Source organism: Podarcis liolepis, assembly GCF_965112155.1.
Source record: "Podarcis liolepis genome assembly, chromosome: 11".
In the NCBI taxonomy this organism is placed as follows: domain Eukaryota; kingdom Metazoa; phylum Chordata; class Lepidosauria; order Squamata; family Lacertidae; genus Podarcis; species Podarcis liolepis.
The window spans coordinates 16,864,223-16,890,913 of NC_139565.1; the positions used below are offsets into that span (position 1 = coordinate 16,864,223).

Below are 26,691 nucleotides of genomic sequence, written 5' to 3' on the forward strand. Positions count from 1 at the left end.
CCTGCTGCTCGGAAGATACAGGTAAGCAGCCACCGGGGCTCGCGGTGCTCTTGCATCTCCCCCCCCCAAAAAAAAAATATAGTCTGGCCCTCCACAAGGTCTGGCCCCCTGCTGAAAACGTTTGCTGGCCCCTGGCTTAGGGCCCCACTCAATTGGGGGCCCCCAAAAAAATGAAAGGGAAAAAACTGCATGTACATTTCCAAAATAAAAGATAAAAAACAAATAAAATAAAACCTACATACAGCAACAGTGTTGTGTGGGCTCCTATTTGTTATGTGCAAATGGCTTTAGATACCTATTAGGTCCATAAATTACCATATAGCATATATTCAAAACAAAAAACAGCGGCCATTTGTTGTTAACAAAGGACAGCTGGACATACTAAGGGTCCCATTACCTTCAGTAGCTTAGGGCCTCATCAAACCTAAATCCAGTCCTGGGTTCTGCCTGTTCCTCCTCTCCCATTATTTCCTGGCTTTTCCCCTCATCTGCCTCTGAGCTGTGAGCTCCTTCAAACCCCTGTTGTAAATCTATACTGTCTTCCATTTCCTCCTCCCTGGAAGGGTCAGGATGGGGAGGCGCTCTCCACCATTCCTCCTCTGCCCAGCCCCAGACATCACAGTGCCCTCCCACCCTGTGGTTTCGGTCGGTTGGGGAGGCATGTATGGAATGCCCTTTGCAAGTCTGGCACATGGACATGTTCTGCGTACTCCCATGATCTTTCTTCAGGGCCATAACCCTTCCACACAATCTGGTATTGCAACTTCGTTCTTTGCATCCTGGAGTCTAGAATTTGCTCTCCCTCTACCATGACGGGAAGCGGAGGTTCTTACGGTGCTGATGTCAGGGACCCCATCATTATTTCTTTTTCATATAAAAAAGCCCATGAGAGGTTTCCAGTCCTTAACCAATGTTAGCAATGGCTTTTCTCTGATGAAGCATGTCCATTTCAGCATCTCAGCCAAGTCTGTTGATTTGAACAGCCTTCCTTCCATTGCTGGGTCCTTCCATCTTTGTGCATGTAAAAGTAGTGTCTTGTAACCATAATCGAGGTCCTTTTCCACGATGTCCTGTTCTCTTCTGCTCCGGTAGCAGCAGCAAATAGGCTGATTCCAAGAAATGGAAATGATGCCTGCATCTTCTCACGGCATTGCATTTTACATTCCAGTTTGCATTTTATATCGTAAGCAGCCCTGTCATCCTTTGATTATTTATTTATTTAATAAATAATAATTGTGACACACTGCACGCTGGCTTGCAGATCCTGACCTGGCATGCTAACTCCTTTGCTCTGTGCCACAGAAGCCAGCGGCATCTTAATATGGAGCAGGTTATGACAGTGATGAAGATCTTGCAGGATCAGTTGTCTGAGAATATGTTAGCAAGGGAGCTTCATGTGTCGCACAGTTTCATTTAATTGCTGTCTGTCTCCCCCTCTCTCCTGAAGCATCCCTGCTTCTTGTGTGATGAAGCCAAAGCGGTGCTTGAACTGTGGGAATGTTGAGGATGGTAGGAGAGGATATATTGATTAAATATTATCCTTCCTCACTCACGTTAGTGAGCTAGTAGCAGAGCACATTCCCTTGTACATTGCAGGAAGCTAGTTGATGGATTCATGAGAATCGTTTGAGTTAAGCAATCCAGTCTGGCTTGTCCATATTGGAGTGTTCTGTCAGTGTTTGTAAAAAAAAAAAAAAGGTTCTGACCTCCCTTCGTCGCCTCAGCCTGGTCCTCGGACTCTTGTCAGCATAAAAGAGTCCACGAGAAGAATATCCTTGCAGATTACTTTCTGCTTTTATTCTTAAAAGTCTTTCTGCAAAAGCGACCAACTGTACACACATCAACACTACCAGCTTTCACTAACCAACCAACCAACCAACACCAAACTAACATTTCTCACTCTATATATATATAAGTACAACCCGGTGAAAGGGTGCATGAGTCACTGCAGGCCGCTGACTCATGCTGACCCAGCTTTTTTAAGCATTAAAGAAACAGCGGCCAATTTTTAGCCTTGACATGTTGCTGGTAAATCCCCTTTAGTTCCCTCTTGAAAACAATAATGACATAGCAGTCTTCTTTTAAAAGTGATGATAAGGTTTACTTACATTCAGTTCACAGAATGATCCTGAAGGCAGGCTTTAGTTTGCAGTTACAGTTACAGAGAAAAGTGTGGGTTCATCCTCTTGTGAGGGAGATGCCCATGTGCTGCTGGCTGAGAGCCAGCAGACAGCAAAAGGCATCAAGAAGAGATGGGATCAAGAGAGTGAGAGATGGCTTCGTGACTAGCCCCTTTATAGGGTCTGCCAGGGTCATGCCCATCTACCTGGTCACATGCAAGTGGAGTAAGTTCCAGATCAGGTGTGACAGGAAGTCCTCCTGGCTGGTGCAACATTCCCCTGTGAAATATACTCGGAGTCCTATAGTGATTTCATGCTCTTTATTGCAGCTTGTAAAACAGTGATTGAATTCCCCCCCAAACCTCAGGCTTTTATATACATTATTTACACAATGAGTCCCATCTGATTGGCTGATTTTGCTTCCCTCCTGGAGCCTGATTGGTCTTTTCCTGCAGGCCAATCAGTTGTTGCATTCTATGATCCTACTTGCCTAGGATCCAAGGTTAGTACATAACACCCTGTATGTCCACTCTGGGCAAACAGGAAATGTTGTATTTGACTGCTTCAGTGATGTTACATCCCACATGAACCATATGAACACAAGGTAATGTAACAGAGCCCTATAGTTCTTTGGATGCATGCAATAAAACACATAATTTAAAATGGCAACATTTTGGAGGAAGACTTTGTGTTGACCTTTCCGTGCTCTTTCTCCAACTTCCTTGAAAGGTTTGCGCTGCCGAGTTCCATAATACTAATTCCCAGAAACCGTTGGTGTTCTTGTCCCCCCCACCCCCGCTTTATATCCTTCTGCTCTACATATATTTGAGGTATCTGAATGCTTAGCTGAGTGGATGAAAATCAAGATACAGCAGTGTCAAGGTCAAAGCTGTCCGTCACTCACTGACAGCGAAGATGAGCACCTTGTCAGGTGTAGCATGAACATGATGCAAATCACTCTCACAAAACTGCAATTAGAACGGCAATTGCTGGATTCACTTCCGGCTAGATGCTTTAAGGTTGAGATATCATATAGAGGAGGCTCTTCTCGATGTTAGTGGGCTACAGCACCTGGGGGGGGGGGAATCACATCTGTCAACCAAATGCCCCTTTGGTTTCAGATAGTACATGGGTAGATGAGTCTAAAAAGCCCAGGACACAAATTTTCACGGTCCTCTAGCAGCTACAGTGGCTGATTTACCAGAAGGAACGTATTTAGTGTTAACTCTTGAAGTGTATACACGAATCTGACTGAACCAAGCCTCCTGGTGTATATTATGCTCTAAGAAGCTTAGTTTGGTCAGGAACAATTACATAGTTTCAGAGTTAACACTAAATACATTACTTCTGGTAAATGAGCTACCATATCCTCTAGAGGGCCGTGAAAATTTGTGTCCCGGGCTTTTCAGACTCCTCATACAATCTGAAACCAAAGAGGCACATTGGTTGCCAGACATGAAGTATATTGGCATTATTTTCAGCTCTCCTACCCCACTCTGTGGAGTAAAACGGTACCTTGGTTCTCAAATTTAATCCGTTCCAGAAGTCCATTCCAAAACCAAAGCGTTCCAAAACCAAGGCAAGCTTTCCCATACAAAGTAATGCAAAATTGATTATTCCGTTCCAGACTTTTAAAAACAACCCCTAAAACTGCAATTTAGCATAAATTTTACTATCTAACGAGATCATTGATCCATAAAATGAAAGCAATAATCAATGTAATGCACTATAAAATAAATAAGACAGTATTGTAGATGATAATAATAATAATAAAATTTCTTACGTGCACTGATGATAGTCAATGTTTGGATGGAGGGCTTTTATCCATTTCCACAGTCACACGATCAATCAGTAGCTGAACTGGGTTCCACACAGTCACACACAAAAAACAGAAAGAGCCGCAAAAACAAAAAGACAAAGTAAATAGCAAAAACAGACAGACCTCAGCCTAACACTCAAAATGGAAGTGTGGCACTCAAAACGGAGCATGTTCGGCTTCCAAAAAATGTTTGTAAACTGGAACACTTACTTCCAGGTTTGCAGTGTTTGGGTTCCACGTTGTTTGAGAACCACGGTACCATTGTAATTCTACTGGTCTCTGTAGCTCAGTGGGGAGTGAAGACAGGCCTCATGTGAATCATAAAATCAGAGCTTTCCAAACTTTTCATATTGGTGACACACTTTTAAGATATACATCATTTAGTAACACAGTAATTCAGATTCACTAGCAAACTGGAGGTTAAATTAACCCATTTCCAGCCCCGGGAGGAGCAAGTGAGCGTTTGCATGACACACCTATACACACTGCAGGTGTCGCAACACACAGTTTGGAAAGCTCTGCCTTAAATGAAGTCTGGACTCAGCATCACAGGGGAGCAACTGGTGACCTTCAAGAGAGCCAAGGCAACATGGGTGACCCCAGTCCCCTCACGCCAAGTTTTGAATTGGGACAAGAAGAAATCCTACTTACATTTTTAACATTATGAAGCTTCTCTGTAGAAAGGTAATTTAAAACACACAACAAAAACCTACTCCAATCCCTACCCCTAAATATCAGTCTAAAAATATACAAGCCTATAGGAAGCATTAAATAAAAAGATGAATGAAAATGCATAAATACCAAAACAAAATATAAATCCTCTTCTCCTCTCCCACACACCCATGGACAGACACTCACACTGCTCCTACCACTCCTGACTCCTGGACTGGATACCTCTGGTTTGTGACCTTTAAGTCAGAATTCAAAAAGATGTCACAAAGGAGGGCAGGTCACTGTTACCTTGACAACCCACCTACCTGGGCACTTCTCCTGAGTCTTCAAAGTTCTTCAGAACTTTGAGGCATCTGATTGTCTGAAACATCTTGTTGAAACATCTCTGTGTCTTGCCAAATGCAAGGTGGTTATTTTTATGAGATTCAGAAGCCACTAGGAAGCCCTCAAGAAGTGGCGAAGTGACCCACAGGTAGCCTAAGGTTGCGTTGCTAGATTTTTTGTTTCACTTACTAGAACATGGCAACTGCATCTACCTTGTTGTGGGTGTCTGACTCCTATCAGCACTTATAGGCCCACCCAAAAGCCTCCAGGAAAGGGCCTCATCCAGGCATGTTGGTTCTGAAAGGCATCTGGGGTGACTGTAGCCTGTGCATTGCCAAACTGTGGCAAGACCTTGGAGGGATGGAAGCAGGAGGCCTCCCAAATCTGCTGTGCATGTTGCTGTAATCACAGAAGCCTTTGGGCATGAAACTTACCATTCTAGAATGAAATCTGGCATGTAGTTATGGGATCTGGCTGGTTTTTATCCAAGTCTAGGGGGAAACCCACATGCACCAGTTTTACAAAAGTGGAACCAGTGGAGTTCTCCCATACCTAATTGGTATGCATTCTTCTACTTCTTCTTTTTGGGTGATTACTCATAGCCAAGTAAGATTGTCTTCCATAAACACAGTTTTAACAGTGAGTCTGTAAGTGACTGTGGAGGCCAATTCTGGATCCACATGTACTTCCACAGTGGGGACAGAGGTTTCCAGATGGGAGTTGATCACAGTGAGGGTTTGCCAAGCTTGCCTTCCTCTTAGCACGTTTCTTGTCCTGAGTTCGAATGTCTTCAAAGCCCATGACACCTTTGGTAAAGGCTGTTCTCCAACTGGAGCACTCTCAGGCCAGTGTTCCGTGGTTGTCTGTGTTTATACTACATGTTTTTCGATTTGCCTTGAGAGAGTCTTTGAACCTCTTTTGTTACGCTTTCCATTTTTAAGTTCAGAATAGAGTAACAGCGTAACAGAATAGAGTAGTTGCTTTGGAAGACGATAATCAGGCATCCACACAACATGACCACTCCAACTAAGGTGATGTTGAAGAATCATTGCTTTCACACTGGTGATCTTTGCTTCTTCCAGTACAATGACATTAATTCACCTGTCTTCCCAAGTGATGTGTAAAAATATTGGGGGACACCATTGATTGGATCTTTTGAGGAGGTGGAGATGGCGTTTATAAGTGGTCCCATACTCTCCCATACCTAATTGGTATGCACTCTATTATATGCAGGCAGCTTAAGATTGCCACTTTGAAAGCCAACAGGCACGTCTACAGAGGAGGCAGCTGAAAATTAAATTACTTTTCAATGTGCAGGCTGCCAATTTCAAAACTGCACATTTCTCTGGAACTAAACTGGCACAAGAATTCTTTCTCAAGAGCCAATTGATCTGTAGTGCACCTTCTCATTGAAGGGCCAACATCTGCTTGCTCAACTCATTCAGAAATTATTGCTGGCTGCACAAGATGGTATCCAATGAGTGTTTGTCTACTGAAGGAAAGCATCTTTCATTAGAATGGGTCGGAAGGCAATTCTCAGTGATTCCTCCTTCCCCTATAGTTTCCTGCGTCCTCTGAAAATCTGTCCCACAAGGTCCTCCATTCCTTCTGAGCAGATTTTGGGCACCATGCAAGACTCAAAATGGTCTTGCATCCTATTGCACTGATGGGTGCTTTCCATCCACAGAAGAACCAATGGAACCATAATAAATGCAATGAAAAGCTATTGTTTTACAATACACCAACTCTACACTCTGATTGCAAATGTGTTTTCTTTAGAGGCCATTCCAGTTACTTCAGTGCAGCTAAGTAAGTATGCATCCTTTGTTTTTAAATGCTTCTTATTTGAGTTTTGCTGTCTTTAACAGTTTATTTTGCAGGAAGCGGACATCACTGTTCCAAATCGCTCATCCCGGTTTGGAAAGTACAAGTATGACATTCCTGTCTTTCATCTGCATGGGCAATTTCTAATGAAACATCGTGTGGATATACAAAAACTGGAGTATCGGCTGTTGAACCTAGAGCTGCAAGATGATGGCAGCGGGTGAAGAAAGGATTTGTAGTTCAGCTGTGGGCTGCAGAAGAATGCTTAGATCATTTTGTATCGCCTTCTTCACAAATAAGCGGCATGAATTTCTTGAAATTCAAATTTATATGTTTTACTTGGTTTTGCAGCCTTGATAAAACCCTGCAGAGCAATGCATACGCAGTTCTATTCCCATTTCTGGCTACCAAACAACTTGACTTTTAGATAAAAAAGAATCTTTGTCACCATCACGTTGACCTCCATGTTGTTAAAATGCTGTTCTTTGCAAATGAAGAAATGGCAAGATTATGTCTGCATACTTCTGTGCTTGTAGGGATTTAACAATGCACTTCAACTTCTTTTGCTCAAAGTGGAAAGGAGAGAAGGCATATTTTAGATTAAATGTAACTTAGATGATGAAATACAGTTGCTTGGGACTCTAGAGTATCATTGCAGCTTTTCAGATACCTGACATGTGACACAGCACTAATATCTATGTAATCATTTATATTTATTGTGGAAATCTTAAGCTCTTTGGAGTTCCTGCTAATACCATCTGCATCAGCTCATAAGTGTCTTTGTTGAAAGTCAACCAGCATAATGCGACTTGACCCTGAAATAAAATGGAACATACTGAATATGCTTCTCTATGCCACCTTTCTCTCCACGTTATCAAAAGCGATACAATTTTTCTCGCAAGCCTGCTAGCAAAAGATTAGGGATGCTCACATTCTTCTTTTAAATTGCTACTAAGGGCAGGATATACAGTTTTCTAATGGTGCTGAAACATTGTTTTTGCTTAAGGGCCTTTGGGATTTATTGGATAGGCGAGCCATTTCAAACAATTGAAAAAGAGCTTGAGTTTCTGTTAAATGTGGTTGGCTAACCTGTGGCCCTCTAGACACTGCTGGACTACAAATCCCAACAGTTCCAGCCAACATGCTGGTAAGAGATGATGGAACCATCGTCCAACAATATCTGAAGGTCCAAAGGTTATCCACCCCTGTTAAAGCTGGGGATCTGTAAATGTTACCAAACCTGGAAATGAGTTCCATGGGCATGCATAGAACATGCCTCCCCAACTTGGACTACAAGTCCCATCATCGTCACCACCATTTATTAAATTTCTCCGTCTCCGCCTGACCATTGGCTGTGCTGGCAGAGTTTAATCAGTTGTGAACACATTGCCAGCTTAAAAAGTAGCTAACTTGTTTCTCCCTGTTGTGTTTCAAAGCACATTTGCACAATGATGTTAATGTGCAATTAGAAGTATTTCTAAATTGCCAGACTGCCCAACTCAAATAAAATATTGTGGGGGACCAGGTGAGCCCCACTGCGCAAAATTGATCTTAAGATGTGGCACACACCATTTGTTGTTTTTTGAAATAATTTCTATTTGATTTTACACGTGTAGAGTTACAACAATACAAAGTGCATATCCATATTTAGAGATTTCTCCAAATCTCTAGAATTCCCACCATCCCCTTCATGGGTCCTATTATAAACCTTTTCAACTACCGGTACATATTATTTCATCATCCAAATTTTATGTCTCTCCATTTTCTCCTTAATATCTTCTGCATTACAAGTGTTATTGTAATCCTGCTAATGTTTTCATCTGCTTACAGTGCTCTCTCAAGTAAATTATATCCGCCCCCCCATTCTTTATTGAAGTTTTGGTCTTCTTGGTTCCTGAGCTTTCCGGTCAGTTTTGCCATTTTGGCATAATTCAACAGCTCAGTTTGCTATTCTTATCTGGTGGGGACTTTGTCTTCTTCCCATCTCTGGGCTAGTAACATCCGTGGGGCTGCTGTTGCATACATAAAAAGTCTTTTTTGCTCCTTTTGGATCTCGGTACCTACAATTCCTAATAAAAAAGCTTCTGTGTGGGTTTTTTTAAACAAAAGTTGTTTTAAACATTTTTTTCAATTCATTGTATGTCATTTCCCAGAATGCTTTTGTTACCATACACGTCCACCACATATGGTAGAAGGGTGGCACATGCCATTTGAATGGCAATGGCCATCAGCTTTGGGGTGCCCTGGCCCCCTCAAATATTTTAGGGGAGGTGAAAAGACCTTGGCCCCTAGGAGTTGGCTCCTATGGTCCGTCCACCCCAGTAGTCGCAGAGGCAGTGGCGTAGCGTGGGGGGTGCAGGGGGGGCCGGCCGCACCGGGCGCAACATCTGGGGGTTAGGGTTAGGGGGCGCAAATCCATGCATTGGGGGTGCAAATCCATGGGTTAGGGGGCGCAAATTACTTGCCCCGGGTGCTGACAACCCACGCTACACCACTGCGCAGAGGGAATGTGGAGTGTCTTCAAATGGCTTACATTTTGAAATCGGATCAAGGCTGGGTTTGGCGGGAAACGTATTAAAAAGCAAGAAAGTGTAGGATAGATGGGAATTGTGGCTAACATGCGCACACAGCTTCAAACCCGCAGTGGCGTGTGAATGCAGATGAAAGTATGTACCCAGCCCAAGTTTGCTATTAGTACAGTGGTACCTCAGGTTAAGTACTTAATTCGTTCTGGAGGTCCGTACTTAACCTGAAACTGTTCTTAACCTAAAGCACCACTTTAGCTAATGGGGCCACCTGCTGCCGCTGCGCTGCCAGAGCCCGATTTCTGTACTCATCCTGAAGCAAAGTTCTTAACCTGAAGAACTATTTCTGCGTTAGCGGGGTCTGTAACCTGAAGTGTATGTAACCTGAAGCGTATGTAACCTGAAGCGTATGTAACCCGAGGTACCACTGTATATGTGTTTTCCTCACATCTGAAAACCCCGTTTATCTAGGAACAAAGTAAAGCTAAGCTGCGCTCTTGCATATTGCTTTGAAAAAGACTACGTATTTTTATGGCGGAAGAAGCACACATCCAACTTCTCTGCTAACCTTGTTTCTACATAATTTCCCTTCTGCTGTAAGACTTTATTCTTAGTATGCTTATGCCTCATTAAATATCATTATAAGGAGCTACCATAAAGCAAGGCCCCTGCGTCAGCCCTGAGTGAAAGCCCCTGATGTGATTTGCTTTTACTCTCATGGAGATGTAGACAGAATGAGTTGAGAGGTTATCACAATCAGAGTAAGTGCACTTACTTTGAATAAAGGATTGAGAGATTCTGTACACAGTGATATTCAAGCTGGGCTTCCCAGTCAACTCAATCTGATAGAAGGCTTTTTATAATCTCTCTTCTAAAGAAAACTGCTTGAAGGACACTGTTTTCCCAGCAAACTCAAGAGCATTTTAAAAAGGGATAATTATTCATTAATGCCAAAAATTAAATATTTCAGTCGTCAGTTTAGTTGTTAGCTTTCTGAATAGATCTTTGGTAAATGGAGAGTAATATTCCCTTTATGTGCTTTCTCTGCCCCGCTCTTTAAATCCTTTCCTCCCCCCCTTCATCCAGACTCTTTGATGCTTCTGGTTGCTTTGATTACAATTTGTGTTCTTTCTGCTTCGCACTTTGAACGACTAAAGCATATTGCTTTAAACAACTAGAGCTTATTATGGTTATGAACTCATTCATCTTCATAACTGGTCCAAGCTGTGAGTGAGATTTTTAATGCCCACCGTTCAAGCAGGGAAATGGAGGCTCCGGTCCAAAAACAATTGTGTGGAAAGTAAGTGGCTTTAAAGAGTTGAACTTTGGCGCGGTGGCCCTGATCCAGGCATTTATGCAGCAGCAGATTGTATGCAAGCTATTCTTCTGGCATAGCAAACTAGGCGCTGGCAATTTTGACAAGCACTGATTCCACCCAAAAGTGAGAATTTTGGAGTGATTGGAACAAGCCTTCCCACGCCACCAGCATGTGATTGGAGTTATCATCTGTCCATGGCAGTGGGGGTGAACTTCTGAGTCCTGAGTATGGTTGGGTATTACTCAGTTGAGCACCTTTACCCATGGGACCCAATTGAGGGACACGGGTGGCGCTGTGGGTTAAACCACAGAGCCTATGACTTGCCGATCAGAAGGTCGGCGGTTTGAATCCCCACGACGGGGTGAGCTCCCGTTGCTCGGTCCCTGCTCCTGCCAACCTAGCAGTTCGAAAGCACGCTAGTGCAAGTAGATAAATAGGTACTGCTCCGGCGGGAAGGTAAATGGTGTTTCTGTGCGCTGCTCTGGTTCGCCAGAAGCGGCTTAGTCATGCTGGCCACATGACCCGGAAGCTATACGCTGGCTCCCTTGGCCAATAAAGCGAGATGAGCGCTGCAACCCCAGAGTCGGCCATGACTGGACCTAATGGTCAGGGGTCCCTTTACCCTTTACCCATGGGACCCAATTGAGGAAGTGATCTACAGGTGCACAGATTACCATTCTTGGTGAGAAATGAATGTGTTGAGGCATCCCCTCTCTCTCTGGGAGAGTTCTGCTTCTGGTTGTAAGCTAAGGTACCTGTCTCATATCAGCCATGAGAGGATGAGCAACGTTTGGGTTTAAAAAAGGGTTCTGTTAATCTTCAGTGCTATTTTTCTAGAAAAAGAGGTGCCAGAACTCATCACAAATACCTCCCCTTTTCTCTTATAATGGCAATGGTGCCCAGTTGAGAGGTGCCGAAACTGAGCTCCGGCTGAAAAAGCCCTGGTTATTTTAAACTCTACAAGACAACTACAAAGAAAGTGGTTTGCCCTATAGGTAAAGGTAAGGACCCCTGGATGGTTAAATCCAACCAAAGGCGACTATGGGGTTCCAGTGCTCATCTTGCTTTCAGGCCAAGCGAGCCAGCGTTTGTCCACAGACAGCTTTCCAGGTCATGTGGCCAGCATGACTAAACTGCTTCTGGCGCAATGGGACATCGTGACGGAAACCAGAGCACACGGGAACGCCATTTACCTTCCTGCCACGGTGGTAGCTATTTATCTACTCACACTGGTGTGCTTTCAAACTGCTAGGTTGGCAGGAGCTGGGACAGAGCAACAGGAGCTCACCCCGCCATAAAGATTCGAACTGCCAACCTTCCAGTTGGCAAGCCCAAGAGGCTCAGTGGTTTAGACCACAGCACCACCTGCTCCCACAGGAAGTAAAATAATAATAATAATAATTTATTTATTTATTTATTTATACTCCGCCCATCTGGCTGGGTTTCCCCAGCCACTCTGGGTGGCTTCCAACAAAGTATACAGTGGTCTGTTAAACATTAAAAGCTTCCCTAAACAGGGGTGCCTTCAGATGTCTTCTAAAAGTCTGGTAGTTCTTCTTCTTTTTGACATCTGGTGGGATGCACCAGTAAAAGGTAAAGGTAAAGGGGCCCCTGACCATTAGGTCCAGTCGTGGCCAACTTGGGTTGCGGCGCTCATCTCGCTTTATTGGCCGAGGGAGCCGGCATACAGCTTCCGGGTCATGTGGCCAGCATGGCTAAGCCGCTTCTGGAGAACCAGAGCAGCACATGGAAACACTGTTTACCTTCCCGCCAGAGTGGTACCTATTTATCTACTTGCACTTTGATGTGCTTTCGAACTGCTAGGTTGGCAGGAGATGCACCAGTAGTGCCCACCAAAGAAGAATGGATAAGTAAAGTGATGGGACTCTGCGGAATCCACAGAGCTACCAGCTAAAATAAGAGAAATAAATAAGGTGGGGGGGGTAAGAAAATAAAATAATAATAATAATAATAATAATAATAATAATAATAATAATAATTTATTATTTATACCCCGCCCATCTGGCTGAGTTTCCCTAGCCACTCTGGGCGGCTCCCACTCAGTGTTAAAAACAGTACAGCGTTACATATTAAAAACTTCCCTGAACAGGGCTGCCTTAAGATGTCTTCTGAATGTCAGGTAATAAAATAAGAGAAGAACCTAATGGTGAACGTTTTGTGGAAGAATGGAAAGCTTTCTCGGACTATTTCGAACCGCCGACCTTCCGATCGGCAAGTCCAAGAGGCTCAGTGGTTCAGACCGCAGCGTCACGCGGGGACGGAGGGGTTAATGGGCAGGTGTGCGGCGCCAGCTGCATCCGCATCTACCTGGAGCATCTTTCCGGCGCTCTTACCTGGACGCTTTTCCCGGTTGGCTTCCCCTCTGTGGCCACTAGGGGTCCTCCCCGCCGCCCTTTGTCCTCCTTAAACGCGGCTTCCTCCGCCCGGTTCCCTTTCCCAGGGCGAGGAAGGCAAAGAGGCGGCGGCTGTCAATCAGGAGAGCTGGCCCCGCCCCCGCCTGGACTGCCTCTCTCTTTCCAGCGCAAGCAAATAGGTCCATGAATTGCCGGCGCGGGGGGCGGACTCGGCTGCTCGCCTGCCCGTCCGCGGATCCCGCAAGGGCAGAGACGCGGCTGCCCGGCGCCTCCCATGCCGGGGAAGCTGCGCCTTGAGAAGCGGGACCCCTCCGGAGAAGGAAAGAAAGAAAGAAAGAAAAAAGGGTGAGTGGATCTTTCTTTCTTTCTCTCTCTCTAGCCGGGCTGGACCCGGAGGAGACGTGGAGTCTTCCATAAGGTCCGCGCGTGATTCCCTTCTTCCAGGCAAGAGCTTGCCTAGGGACCCCCACCCCCAGTTTGTAAAAGGGCTGGGCTCTTCCCTATCCCCCACCCCCCAACTTAGTTCATACCAACCAGAGAGAAGAGAGGACGATGGTTTTAAGGAGAGGTTGGCACTCAGCAACGAGTCTCCTTTTGCAAACCTAAAATACAGGAAGCCGGAGAATCGTAGAGTTGGAAGGGACCTCGAGGGTCATCCAGACTGACCCCCTGCAATGTAGGAATTTCAGCCAAAGCATCCATGACAGATGGCCATCCGACCTCTGCTTAGAAACCTCCAAGGAAGGAGAGAATCTGTTTCACTGTTGAACAGCTCAGAAAGTTTTTCCTGATGTTTAGTCTTGTAACTTGAAGCCATTGGAGTCCCATCTTCCAGAGCAGGAGGAGGGGGGGGAGACCCCCCTTTTATCATTTTTGTTACCTTTCCTCCCCCAGTATTTGCCCATCTTCTTGAGAAACTTCGGTTAAGGTAAGATCACAGAGTTGTTGCTCTGCTGAGAACGACAGACTTTTAAAAATAGGTCTTTAAAATTGGGGACAACGGCGTATGGGAAAAAGTTGTCATCCTTTCTTGGCAGTAATTTTCTTAGCAGTATTTGGTTTTTGTTTCCACCACCCAAAGGGCAGAGTATGCCAAGGGAAGCTTCCCTGATGGTGTTTCATACTATAATGTGACAATTACCTTGTGTAAAGACGGAAAAAGCAATTAATGGAGCACACAGAAGGCTATGTATAATACAGATGTGCAATACAGAGCCTATGTTCTAAATAAATGTGCATGCAAGCCATCTCTAATGCAGGGTGCAGTTGCTGTACATGTCAGAATTGTGTGTATGTGTGTTTATTACAAATATAACACATGCCATGGTAACTATTTGGTTGTAAACACAAACTAACAAAAGCTGGCTGGCTTGGACTAAATTTCCACTTGGGCTATCTTTTCTTCCTGTCTTAGAATAGCGAGAGATGGGAATAGTTTTTCTTAGGGCAAACAAATACTCAGTAGCTATCCTACCCTTAATTTCTTTTCCTCCTATATGCTGGATTTGACAACAGGGGGGAATTCCAGCCACCATCCATGATAGTTGCCCAATGCCTCTTTCTGTTTCTCTTGTTTGCAGGCTGTGTTAAGAGATGCTAATTTCTTTGGAGACTGTATATGTAGTATTTTTTGTTTCCCTTCCTTTGTTTCGGCCAGATGAGGAGCTGCAATGTATGTGAGAGGATTGTAAAGCCGAATGCCAAGTCTTGAACTTCCCCTGCGCGGTTGGGGGATGGAAGCAGACTGCCTAGCGATGTGTACTCTGTGTGTGACCTCCTCTGTGTGTGATTGCGTACAAGTCTGAGTCTGCCTGTGTCCGTGAACTTTACGAGCGCTCGGTTCCAAATCATTCAGTGCAGATTCCACACGGCTTGCTGGTTTACAGCCCACAGTCTGCCAGCGAGCCCATCTGTTAAAACACACTCCAGACAGAGCTCAAGAATCCAGGAAAGAGTCGCAAAAAGAACACTGCCTTTCCTGAATCTTAAAACACAGTATGAAATTAGGCATGTTGTTGAACTTGTGTGTAGCTTTGGAAATGGTGGTTTTGAGAACCTGAGCACAACTGAGTTAACATCCTGGCAAATCAAGGGTCTGGAGGGCTTTTGTTGTTGTTGTTGTTTGTTCCTTGCCAAATTGTTTTTAATGATAGGCTTCTGTGAATGGTTTGTTTGTTTGGGCTATTTTGAGGCTGAGAGGCAATGAAGAGTTATCTAATTAATGGAAAATCTTCACATCTTAGTCTGTTCCAAACCATAGCTGGTTAAGGAAATCTTGCATGCCGTTTTCCTTAACTGTTCGTCAATCCAAAGCTGTGCTGTGTCTGTAACAGGAAAAAAACTATTTCATGTGGTGCTAAAAACAGAGACATTCTGCTGACCCTGAGGTTTATTGAGAAGTAAGTCCAATAGATTTCAGTAGCACTTACCGTGAAGTAAATATGCTCACAATGATAACCCAAGAGGAATAAATGCACAGTGATTAAAGTGAGTATTCCACCTCAGTAACTAAATGGTTTACCAACATGTTCTGTGGAAAACTCCGAATCCCTCTAGGTGATGGTAAAGGACATATTGCTTGCATGTTCTAGGCTTTGTGTGTGTGTTGTGTTTGCACTAGCTGAGTGTTTTGTGTGTGCACTAGCTGCAAAGAGATAATCCTGTCTGCCTTCACATACTGGAAGGAGCAGCTTTGTGTATAGGAAACAGTGGCGTAGCGTGGGTTGTCAGCACCCGGGGCAAGGCAAGTAATTTGCGCCCCCTAACCCCCAGATGTTGCGCCCGGTGCGGCCGGCCCCCCCTGCACCCCCACGCTACGCCACTGATAGGAAATATTTGTTTAAAAATATAATTCTATAGACAAAATAGATACCTGTGCTTAACAAATATTGCACAAACTTCGAAAGGTGGGGGAAGAGGATTAAGGCAAAGCACAAATATTGTTTTGTTTTTATTGTAAGAGAGATACCCAAATCTGTACCGGGAGGGGCTAGACTGATGTCCATATGTGGTGCAATAAACGCAGACTCAGTATCAATAAGGTGGAGATTCTTTTGGTAGATGGTTACTCAGTCCAAGAATTGGGAAAACTTCCCTGATTCCAGTTAATTCACAACTTTGCCATTCCTCCAAATTCCTTCAAATATGCTTCTATTACTTGCATATTTTCCGCCCAATTTTCAATTATCAGCAAGGCGCCACCTGCAAATAAGCTCATTTTCTCTTTTCCTTTATTACCTTTCCCTTTTATATTTTCATCATCTCTAATTACGTTGGCTAAAACTTCAATAAGTAATACAAATAAAATTGCAGAAAGGGGGCATCCTTGTCTTGTACCTCAGGTTTAGTGTTATTTGTTCTGTTATGCCATCGTTCACTATGGCGCATGCCTTATTCCTTGAATATCATTGGTTTACAGGAATCAGGGAAACTTCCTGTTCTGGGTAGCATCGAACTCCCCACCCCCAGAGAACAGGTGCAAATAGCTTCAGCTGTGAGGACTGCCTATGTCCAGCTAGCTATGGCCTTTCCTGTATCAGAGTAATCTGACTTCAATGATTCATGCTGTAATAGACTCCTCGTAGGACTACAGCAATCCATGGGGCCACCTTGAAGACAGACCGGAACCTGCCGCTGGTGAATTATGCCACTAAAGGTAAAGGGACCCCTGATCATTAGGTCCAGTCGTGGCCGACTCTGGGGTTGCGGCACTCATCTCGCTTTATTGGCCGAGGGAGCCGGCGTACAGCTTCCAGGTCATGTGGCCAGCATAACTAAGCCGCTTCTGGCAAACCAGAGCAGCGCACGGAAATGCCGTTTACCTTCCCACCAGAGCAGTACCTATTTATCTACTTGCACTTTGATGTGCTTTTGAACTGCTAGGTTGGCAGGAGCAGGGACCGAGCAATGGGAGCTCACCCCGTTGCGGGGATTCAAACCACCAGCCTTTTGATCGGCAAGTCCTAGGCTCTGTGGTTTAACCCACAGTACCAGGTTGCTATTGGGGAGCAGCAAGACGGGATCGTGTGTTACTGATCCAGGCAGATGATTTGTGCTTCCTTGCAAGAGGGGATGGTTCCTGCCTGTTTGAAGGAGGCAGTGGTAAAACCACTCCTCAAGAAACCTTCCCCAGTTTCTGATCTCCCCTTCTAGGGCAAAGTTCTTGAGCAGGTCTTGTGGACCAAATCCAGGCACTCTTGGAGGCAACTGATTTTCTACATCCATTTCAATTGGGGTTTAGGACCAGTTTCAGCACAGAAACTGCTTTGATCACCGTGTCAAGAGAGAGGCAGAGGAAACGTGTCCCTGTTAATTCTCCTCAACTTCTCAGCGGTGTTCAATACCATGGTATCCTTCTGGAGCGGCTGTCCAAGTTATGGGTGGCATCGCTTTTGCAGTGGTTCCAGTCCTACTTGAATGGAGGTTTCCGGGGGGCGATGCTTCAGCCTCATGGAGCCTTCAATGTGAGGTTCCTCAGGGTTCAATTTTATCCCCTATGCTGTTTAACATCTACATGAAACTGCAGAGTGGGGTTATCAGGAGGTTCAGAATACATTGTCAGCAATATGTTGATGGCACACAACTCTACTTCTCCTTTGCATCTGCAGGTGAGGCAGTGGAAGTGCTGGACCATTGTCTTGCCTCAGTTATGGACTGGATGAGAGCCAATAAACAGAAGCTCAATCCAGATAAGATGGAGGCCCTGTTAGTGGGTGGTTCCTAGCATAGCTGTCAACTTACAGATTTGAAAATAAGGGACCAGCAGCCTTGAAAATAAGGGACCAGCAGCCAAAATAAGGGACCTGCAGCCTCACCTGTTCCAGGCACTCCAGTCTTCCTGTCCTCCTGCAGTCTGGTCAAACTCATGCTGGTAGCTCCGAGAACACTGTCCAACCAACTTTGTAACCAGAGGTTCAACTGAATAGAATCTGAATCACATGCACCACAAGGCCTATGCAGCCTCAACTTAAGATGGCTCCCCGGCCTGGCTTTGCACTGCAAAGTTTGCAGCAGCACGTGCAACAACATGGCGTCCAGCATTCAAAAAACCCCTCAGCTTGCATTAACTAGCCACACACAAGGCATGCAAGCTCCACCCCCCAGTCGTTCTTAGACTCCTTATTGGGTGAGCAACACAGCCAAGCAACACAGTTGGAGCCTCCCTCCTCCCTGGCCGGCAGGGAGGGAGGGAGGGAGGGAGGGAGAGGAGCTGCTTCCTTGAAATTTAAGGGACATCATTTAAGGGACATTTAAGGGACATCCAACAATAAGGGACAGCAGCGGGACATGGCGCTGGAATAAGGGACTGTCCCTTCAAATAAGGGACACTTGACAGCTATGGTTCCTAGACCAGGTGGATGGGAGGTTGCCCGCTCTTGATGAGGTTACACTCCCTCTGAAGGAGCAGGTATGCAGCTAGGGATAATTCTGGATCCTTTGCAGTCCCTTGAGGGTCATGGGCACAGATGAGGAGAGGCCCTGCTTGTAGCCCCCTGCTCCTGTCCAGTAGCCCATGGGACCACACCACAAAACAGGGCCTTCTTGGTGCCAGTACTTTGCTTGAGGAACTCTTTCCCTGTGGAGATTTTGTTGTACCCCCATGTAATTGTCAATTTAAAACATATTTGTTCAGGCCTTTGGTCTGCAATTTGAGTGGAGTTTAATAGTCCCATGTACTGTTGTCTGCTGCATCGTCTTGTTGATGTTGTTTTTAATTATTGTGTTATGCTGACCATGAGGACGGAAACCTCTCTGGCAATTTTTCAAAGAACTAAAGCTGATCTATATCTCACAGCATCGCTTGGTTTTCTTCTGAGCCCTAAATGCATATTAGTAGGTGCTGATTTGCACAGACAAATGTACAAAGAGTCATTATGGCAAATTATAATGAACCTAGAGGAATTGCTGGCAAGATCACCTGGCTGTTTTCACTGGAGAAACGGCAGGTGTTAGGTTCAGGAATATCTGACTTGGGCTTACATTTCTCTTCAGTCATGGATGTTTGGTCCTAGGTGGCCTTTGACAATTGTGAATTGCCAAGTACCTTGGCCTTCCCTTCCAACCAAGGGTTCATCCAGCCTCAACTCTGATTGCCAGAAGCTTTCTGGCAATAGTCTTTCCTGGTACAGCATTGACAGTGCACTGAGGGATGAATCTGAACATGTGAGATAAATTATTGGATTTGAGAATGAATGGTGAAATGTCTAATGCTGTCCCTGGTGATGGCACTTTGTACTAAGGAAGACCTTTCTATCACCTATGACAAAAAAAAGCTAAGTCTCTTGTCCTTGAACTTCATGTGGTTTTCCCAGAAGGGAGGAATACCTCAGTATAGGACCAGGCATTTGGCTTCATCTATACTTCTCAGAGCAGTCTGGCTAAGAGAGCTGATGCTAGGAAGGACTGGAATCCATACATTCAGGGTTTGTGTTCCACATCTGTCACCTCTAAATCATACCCCAAATTCATCATCCAACATTAGCTCTTCTGGAGCCTTCAGCCTCCCTCACAAATGGCCTAGCCATGATTAGGCTAAATAACCAATGTGAGAGGGAAAAGGAACAGCAGACCCAAGACATTTTGCTACTTGAGCTAAAAGGCAATGTGGCAACCATCTTTCTGTACACAGAAGCTGACCAGACTGGAAGTTGTATCATGTTTCAACACTGATGACAGGGCAATGTTCTTTGCCATATTGTGGGCACAGGGCAGGCTGTCTGGTGTGTGTATACACACAGTTCTTGGTCACCCCTTCCCTTGTCTCCAGCATTTGCTGCCTGAGGCAGCTGCCTTGCCCTGCCTTACGGTAGGGCCAGCGCTAAAACTATTTTCTATGTGGATGAAGCTCACAGTTATTTCCGTACTACAGCTTTGGAGAACTTCTGATACAGTTTCCAGACCCTACAAGTGTCCCTATTTTCCAGGGACCGTCCTGGTTTTACAGAAGCCATCTGGGTTTCTGATTTGATTCCAAAATGTTCTGCTTTTCCTTAGGACATCCCTATTTCCATCAGAGAAATGTTGGTGGGTATGCTAGGATGTCCCTATTTTCATCGGAGAAATGTTAGGGGGTATGGAGTTATCCAACCCCCCGAGCCATTTGAAGGCAGCCCTGTTTAGGGAAGTTTGTCAATGTTTGATTATGTTTTTACATATGTTGGAAGCCACCCAGAGTGGCTGGGGCAAACCAGTCAGATGGGCAGGGTATAAATCAAGGGTCAGCAACCTTTTTCAGCCATGGGCCAGTCCACTGTCCCTCTGACCATGTGATGGGCCGGAGTATTTTTTTGGGGGAAATGAACGAATTCCTATGCCCCACAAATAACCCAGAGATGCATTTTAAATAAAAGCATACATTCTGCTCATGTAAAAACATGCTGATTTCTGGATCATCCGTGGGCCGGATTGAGAAGGCAATTGGGCCGCATCCAGCTCCTGGGCCTTAGGTTGCCTACCCCTGGTATAAATAGTAAAATGAAAGGAGATATAGCCACAATGCCTAGTAGTCATTAATGGTCTTACCCCCCATGAATTTGCCTAAAACCCCTTTGAAGCTATCAATTTGGCAACCATCACTGCATCTTGCGGTATCAAATGCTATAGATTTTAACTATGTGTTACAATCTAGCATTGTGAGAGAGTGAGGAAAACATCTCTCTGTCCCCTTTCTCCACGCGAAGCACAATTATATTCTCTTCTAACAAGTTTCGTTGCTGAGTCAACTACAAAGGCCCAAATGTTGCAATCTCCCCTCAGCCAGTCAGCATTTTCAGAGGACTATCCGCCATGACCCCAAGGTCTTGATCCCCGTCAGTCACTGAAGGTTCACCCCCTGTTAATGTATATGTGAATTTAGGAGTTTTTGCCCCAGCATGCATCACTTCACATTTGCTTACATTGAACTTTTAATGTTTAATCCTTACAACCAGGGCATTTTTCCAGCTGGATCTCACTGGAACCCAATTCCAGCAACTCTCAGGTGGGCGCCATTGCCATTATAAGAGAACAAGGGAGTTGTTCATTGAGTTCCGGCACCTCTTTTTCTATAAAAAAATAGCCCTGCTTACAACCACCCCTTAAGATAGATCCCTATTATATTTTCTGTACAGTGGTACCTCGCGTTAAGTACTTAATTTGTTCCGGAGGTTTGTACTTAACCTGAAACTGTTCTTAACCTGAAGCACCACTTTAGCTAATGGGGCCTTCTGCTGCTGCCGCGCCGCCAGAGAACAATTTCTGTTCTCATCCTGAAGCAAAGTTCTTAACCTGAATCACTATTTCTGGGTTAGCGGAGTCTGTAACCTGAAGTGTATGTAATCTGAAGCGTATGTAACCTGAGGTACCACTGTATATGAGGAGGAAGGGCAGGCAGAGAGACAGACAGACAGACAGACAGACAGAGAGGTTTACTCAAGGCCACCGAATTTTGACAGAGGCAAGACTAAAACTCGTGGCTTCCTGCTTCCAAGCTCGGCTTCTCAGCCGTTATACTACAGTATCTGAAAGCAGCCCGAGTGAATTAGATTTGAGGGACACGTGTGCTGTTAGACCCCTGCGAGTGAGGAGAATTGGGTCTTTAAAATAGAATTCTGACTGCTTGCTAGTTCTTCATGGGTGCTCTGATGACAGCTGAGGCAGAAGCCATCAGCCTCATCTGTCATCCGACACAGAAATGATGAGCCTGTAATACTGACCTTGAATAATGTTATGCCGAGTGAAGCATGCACAAGAACGGGGACCGGACCGGACTCCCAATTAATTTAGTCCTGGAAGCTGCAGCTTTTCGGCAGTGCTGAAATGAACGGGCTAACTTTCCTAATAAAATCTGAACTGTCTCATTGCCGTTCACCAACACATTCAAACTTGCACCTTGGCAAAAGCTCACCTGTCCTGAAAGAATGGCAACTTCAGCATGAAACAGGGATGCGCAGGTCAGTGTGCGAAAACAATGGCGCAAGGAGCATTGCTCCTGTAAAAAAAAAGGCCTGAGTGTTTACACTGGGTTTGTGTGAATATCTGATCAGATCTGGAGATGAATAATTTTTTTAGGTATAACTTCAGTAGCCAAAATTTCATATGATTTAGGGTTGCCATATTTCGAAGAAGACACATTTGCCTCCTTGGGGCTACCTGTGAAGGTGACCCGGAAACTACAACTAATCCAGAATGCGGCAGCTAGACTGGTGACTGGGAGTGGTTGCTGAGACCATATTACACCGGTCCTGAGAGACCTACATTGGCTCCCAGTATGTTTCCAAGCACAATTTGAAGTGTTGGTGCTGACTTTTAAAGCCCCAAATGGCCTCGGCCCAGTATACCTGAAGGAGCGTCTCCACCCCCATCATTCATCCCGGACACTGAGGTCCAGCTCCAAGGGCCTTCTGGCGGTTCCCTCACTGCAAGAAGTGAGGTTACAGGGAGCCAAGCAAAGCAGAGGGCCTTCTTGGTAGTGGCACCCACCCTGTGGAACGCCCTTCTGTCAGATGTCAAGGAAATAAACAACTATTTGACTTTTAGAAGACATCTGAAGGCAGCCCTGTATCAGGAAGTTTTTAATGTTTGATGTTTTATCATATTTTTAATATTCTGTTGGGAGACGCCCAGAGTGGCTGGGGAAACCCAGTCAGATGGGTGGGGTAATAATAATAATAATAATAATAATAATAATAATAATAATAATAATAATAATAATAATAATAATACTTTTAACTATGGATTGCTATGACGACTCTTGTATTACATACCCATGAAAAAGAGGATGTGTCCTGCAAAAAGAGGACATATGGCAACCTTAATATGACCATGCATGGAATTCAAACAATTTCGAATTCATTTTATGGCTCTCTTATTCTATGACTATAGCACCTTCAGCTGCTCCAGTTGGGTTTGTTTACACCGTAGAGACTGAGTTACGCATGTTGAAAACAAGAGAAAGTATCCCTAGATGATGACAAGCTCTATGTTGTCCTCTGTTGTGATAGCATTACCCTGTATATACAGTGGTACCTCTGGTTAGGAACTTAATTCGTTCTGGAGGTCCGTTCTTAACCTGAAACTGTTCTTAACCTGAAGCACCACTTTAGCTAATGGGGCTTCCTGCTGTCACTGCACCGCTGCCACACGATTTCTGTTCTCATCCTGAAGCAAAGTTCTTAACCCGAGGTACTATTTCTGGGTTAGCGGAGTCTGTAACCCGAAGCGTATGTAACCAGAAGCATCTGTAACTGAGCTACCACTGTAAAGTTAAAAATGGGCAAACAACCTCTTAGGAATCCTTCCAGTATAGACAAGAGGTTTGTTTTCAGGTTAGCTCTAAACCAACCGTTGAGCATCCTTGATGATACCTGAATATGGTCACTGATCAACAATGGAAATGGCAACACAAAATACCCATCACTATCATAATTGGCCCTTGATGAACAAGTGAATGCCCGAACTCCAAAATTCAGGTAGTTTGAGGGAGCTATGCGGGATCTTTTTAGCTAATTTCTTAATGTATGCCAGTTTCCCCCAATCTTACGCCTTCCAGATGTTTCGAACCATTACTCCAATTGGCATAGCCATGTAGATTGAGGAAGGCTCATGTATACAAATTGGCTGTAATCTCTAGTTGTATATGGTGATGTCACCTTACTTTGATATGTAAAAACTATTAATATTTTAATATTAATTTCCGAGTGCCATGTTTGCTTTTAGCAAACTAACAAATACTATCAGTTAATGGAAATCTGTTTGTGAACTTCTTGAGCAAAGCAAAATGGAAAGATTGCTCATTCTGAGTTCTGAATTGCTGTGTCTGAATTATTGAAGTATATGTATCTTTTTTTTTTTTTTTTTGGTAATTTTCATTTATATACATTACGACAATTATTTAACCATAATTTTAACATTTTAAATTCCGAGTCCCTTCCCCCTCTTTCTGTGGTTCCTTAACTCATTCTTTTAGTCATCTATTCTCATATATATCTTATATATATATTTAAAACAGCAGGTTTTTACGATAATCCTGCCAATGTCTTGATCTGTTTACAGTTTGTTTGTCAATACTTAATAAACCATTTCCATTCCTTTCTAAAAAGTTTGTTGCTTTGATTTCTTATTCTTCAGTAAGTTTCACCATTTCTGCACACTCCATTAGTTTCTGTATCCATTCTTTTTTCGTCAGGACCTCTTCATCCCTCCACTTTGGGGCAAATAACATTCTTACAGCTGTAGTCGCATACAGAAATAAATGTCTATACTGTTTGGGTAGTTCTAATCCCATCATTCCCAAGAGAAAAGCTGCTGGTTTTTTTTTTAATGAATGTTTAAAGTGTATGTCTTGAATATCTCCCAGTTTTATGCAACTTATGTATTTAGCTGTTATAAGAAGTGGAGTTTGATTTGGAGGCATATTTAGAAGCCATCTGTTTCACAGCACATGAGTGCCCAAACAATTGTAGGCCAAGGAGAAGTTTAATTCTTGAATTACGGTGAAAGCTTTTTGTAAGCTCATGGATATGTGGAAAGGATATATCTGTGTCTCCAAAACATCCCATGCAATGGCAATGGAAATATAGGTGACCTTTTACATGCCTTAATGGAAATAGAGGACTTTCACAACTAGGGTGCTGAAGTGACAGTTCTATAGTAGTAGTAGTAATAGTAATAGTAATAGTAATAGTAATAGTAATAGTAAATTATTTATACCCCACCCATCTGGCTGGGTTTTCCCAGCCACTCTGGCCAGCTCTGAACAGAATATTAAAAACACGATAAAACATCAGACATTAAAAACTTCCCAATACAGGGCTGCCTTCAGATGTCTTCTAAAAGTCAGATAGTTGTTTATTTCCTTGACATCTGGTGGGAAGGTGTTCCACAGGGCCGGCAGCACTACCGATAAGGCCCTCTGCCTGGTTCCCTGTAACCTCACTTTTTGCAGATCAGAAGGTCAGTGGTTCGAATCCCCATGATGGGGTAAGCTCCCGTTGCTCAGTCCCTGCTCCTGCCAACCTAGCAATTCGAAAGCATGTCCAAGTCCAAGTAGATAAATAGGTACCGCTCTGGTGGGAAGGTAAATGGTGTTTCTGTGTGCTGCTCTGGTTCGCCAGAAGTGGCTTAGTCATGCTGGCCACATGACCCGGAAGCTGTACGCGGCTCCCTTGGCCAATAAAGCAAGATGAGCGCCACAGCCCCAGAGTCGGTCACGACTGGACCTAATGGTCAGGGGTCCCTTTACCTTTACCTTTATTGAGTTGTTGTTTTTATTTTGATTTTATATATTGTGATCTTTTCTGAGAACTGCCCTGATACCTCTGGCATAGGGCAGTATATAAATTCAATCAATCAATGAATCAATCAATCAATCAATCAATCCATATCATAGGAGGTCTCTGTCCATTGCAATGCTAAGTACTGTATTTTAGAAATGTTTGAGAAGTGCTTCTGTGTATATGTGGATGCTGCATATGTCAAAGCAGGTTTTTGGGTTCTTGCCATGTGCTGTAAGTTTCATATTTGGCCGGAAAATAAATGGAATGAAATATTATTTGGTCACCCGTGTAACTAGTAAAGCTCTGCCCAAAATATACTTGTTTCAGGATAGATTCTGTATGACATCCTCCTCCTTGCTTGTTTAGCAATACTGCAGTAACTACTGTCTTCTAGAAAGTCAACATTAATAGGCAGCATCCTGTTTATCTGAAGTAATATTCTTTTACTGGATCTGCCTTTTGACATTTATTAACAGTAAAACAGCTTGCACAAACAGCTTCCAAATAACTTCTGACAAATAAAAATGAAAATCCCAGATAAATAACACCAGACACCACAACTTGGACAGATAACTATTACGTTATATTCTCCACTGTTAGTTGTAGACCTAATTTGAGCCAAGGTTTGCGTGTTCAGACCCTGAAATCTCCCCCCTAAATAAATGCACACATGACTCAAATTTTTGGTTTGGTTTTTGGCAGAATTTAGGCCACAACTTTATTGATTACAGAAAGTGATTGGTTGCATAGCCTCTGGTTCGACTAGCTCCCTGCCACGCAGGTAGCGCTGACCCAGGATTCCAGCACAGGTCAGCCAAGGGTGAACACCTGGATAAGCTGAAAGCCGGGAACAGGCTGTCTCCGCCACCCAAATGTCCCCCTGGACTCAGGCACGGGCACAACCCCCTCACAGGGTTGACCAAACCATCGAGTCCCTGGATTCCTTTAATGGAATACCCTTCACATAGGGGTGGTGAGAGCGTTCTCCCATCCCTGTCACCTGAATCAGTGCCTATCTGCAACCTTACAAGTTGTGACGATTTGCTACGCGGCAGGCGAAACCCAAATGGCAACAGCCAATCAGCCAAGTGGGGAAAATTCCTGCCGTGCCCCTGTCCCAACGACAGACGACACATGACGGTAAAGCAAGGTCAAGCGCAACAAGCCCTAAAAGTAGGGAGAGGTGGGCGGGTGTTCTGAATGCACACGCCAAAAGAGGAAGCTCTGGGTCACGTGCATGGGCATAAATAGGTCCTTCAAACCGTTTGGACTGCGTCCCATTGGCCAGATTGTACCCAGCTTCAAGGGACCTACCAATTGGGTGTTGTGGCTGACCATTCGTACCCACCCACAACACAGGGTGTCGGTTTGCAGGGTCTCACTGCAATACGTGCCCTCTTTAAGGGAGGACCTGATTTACCAGTAAGAATAACAGTATGTATCATTTGTACAGTGTTCTC

The 26,691-nt window shown here is 44.4% G+C and overlaps 1 protein-coding gene and 1 long non-coding RNA gene across 2 annotated transcripts in view; both read left to right on the forward strand.

The window, feature by feature from the left end:
- Positions 1-4,651: 4,651 nt before the first annotated feature.
- On the forward strand, positions 4,652-7,078 carry LOC310688327. The gene is made up of 2 exons (XR_014516847.1): positions 4,652-5,083; positions 6,804-7,078. It is a non-coding gene; the product is annotated as an uncharacterized lncRNA (long non-coding RNA).
- Positions 7,079-13,136: 6,058 nt separating this feature from the next.
- Positions 13,137-26,691, forward strand: part of MARCHF3 (membrane associated ring-CH-type finger 3) — a 176,291-nt gene continuing 162,736 nt past the window's right edge. Inside the window, exon 1 of the mRNA XM_083464642.1 lies at positions 13,137-13,322. The gene's annotated coding sequence lies outside the window, so the exon portion shown is untranslated. The remainder of the gene's footprint in view (positions 13,323-26,691) is intronic.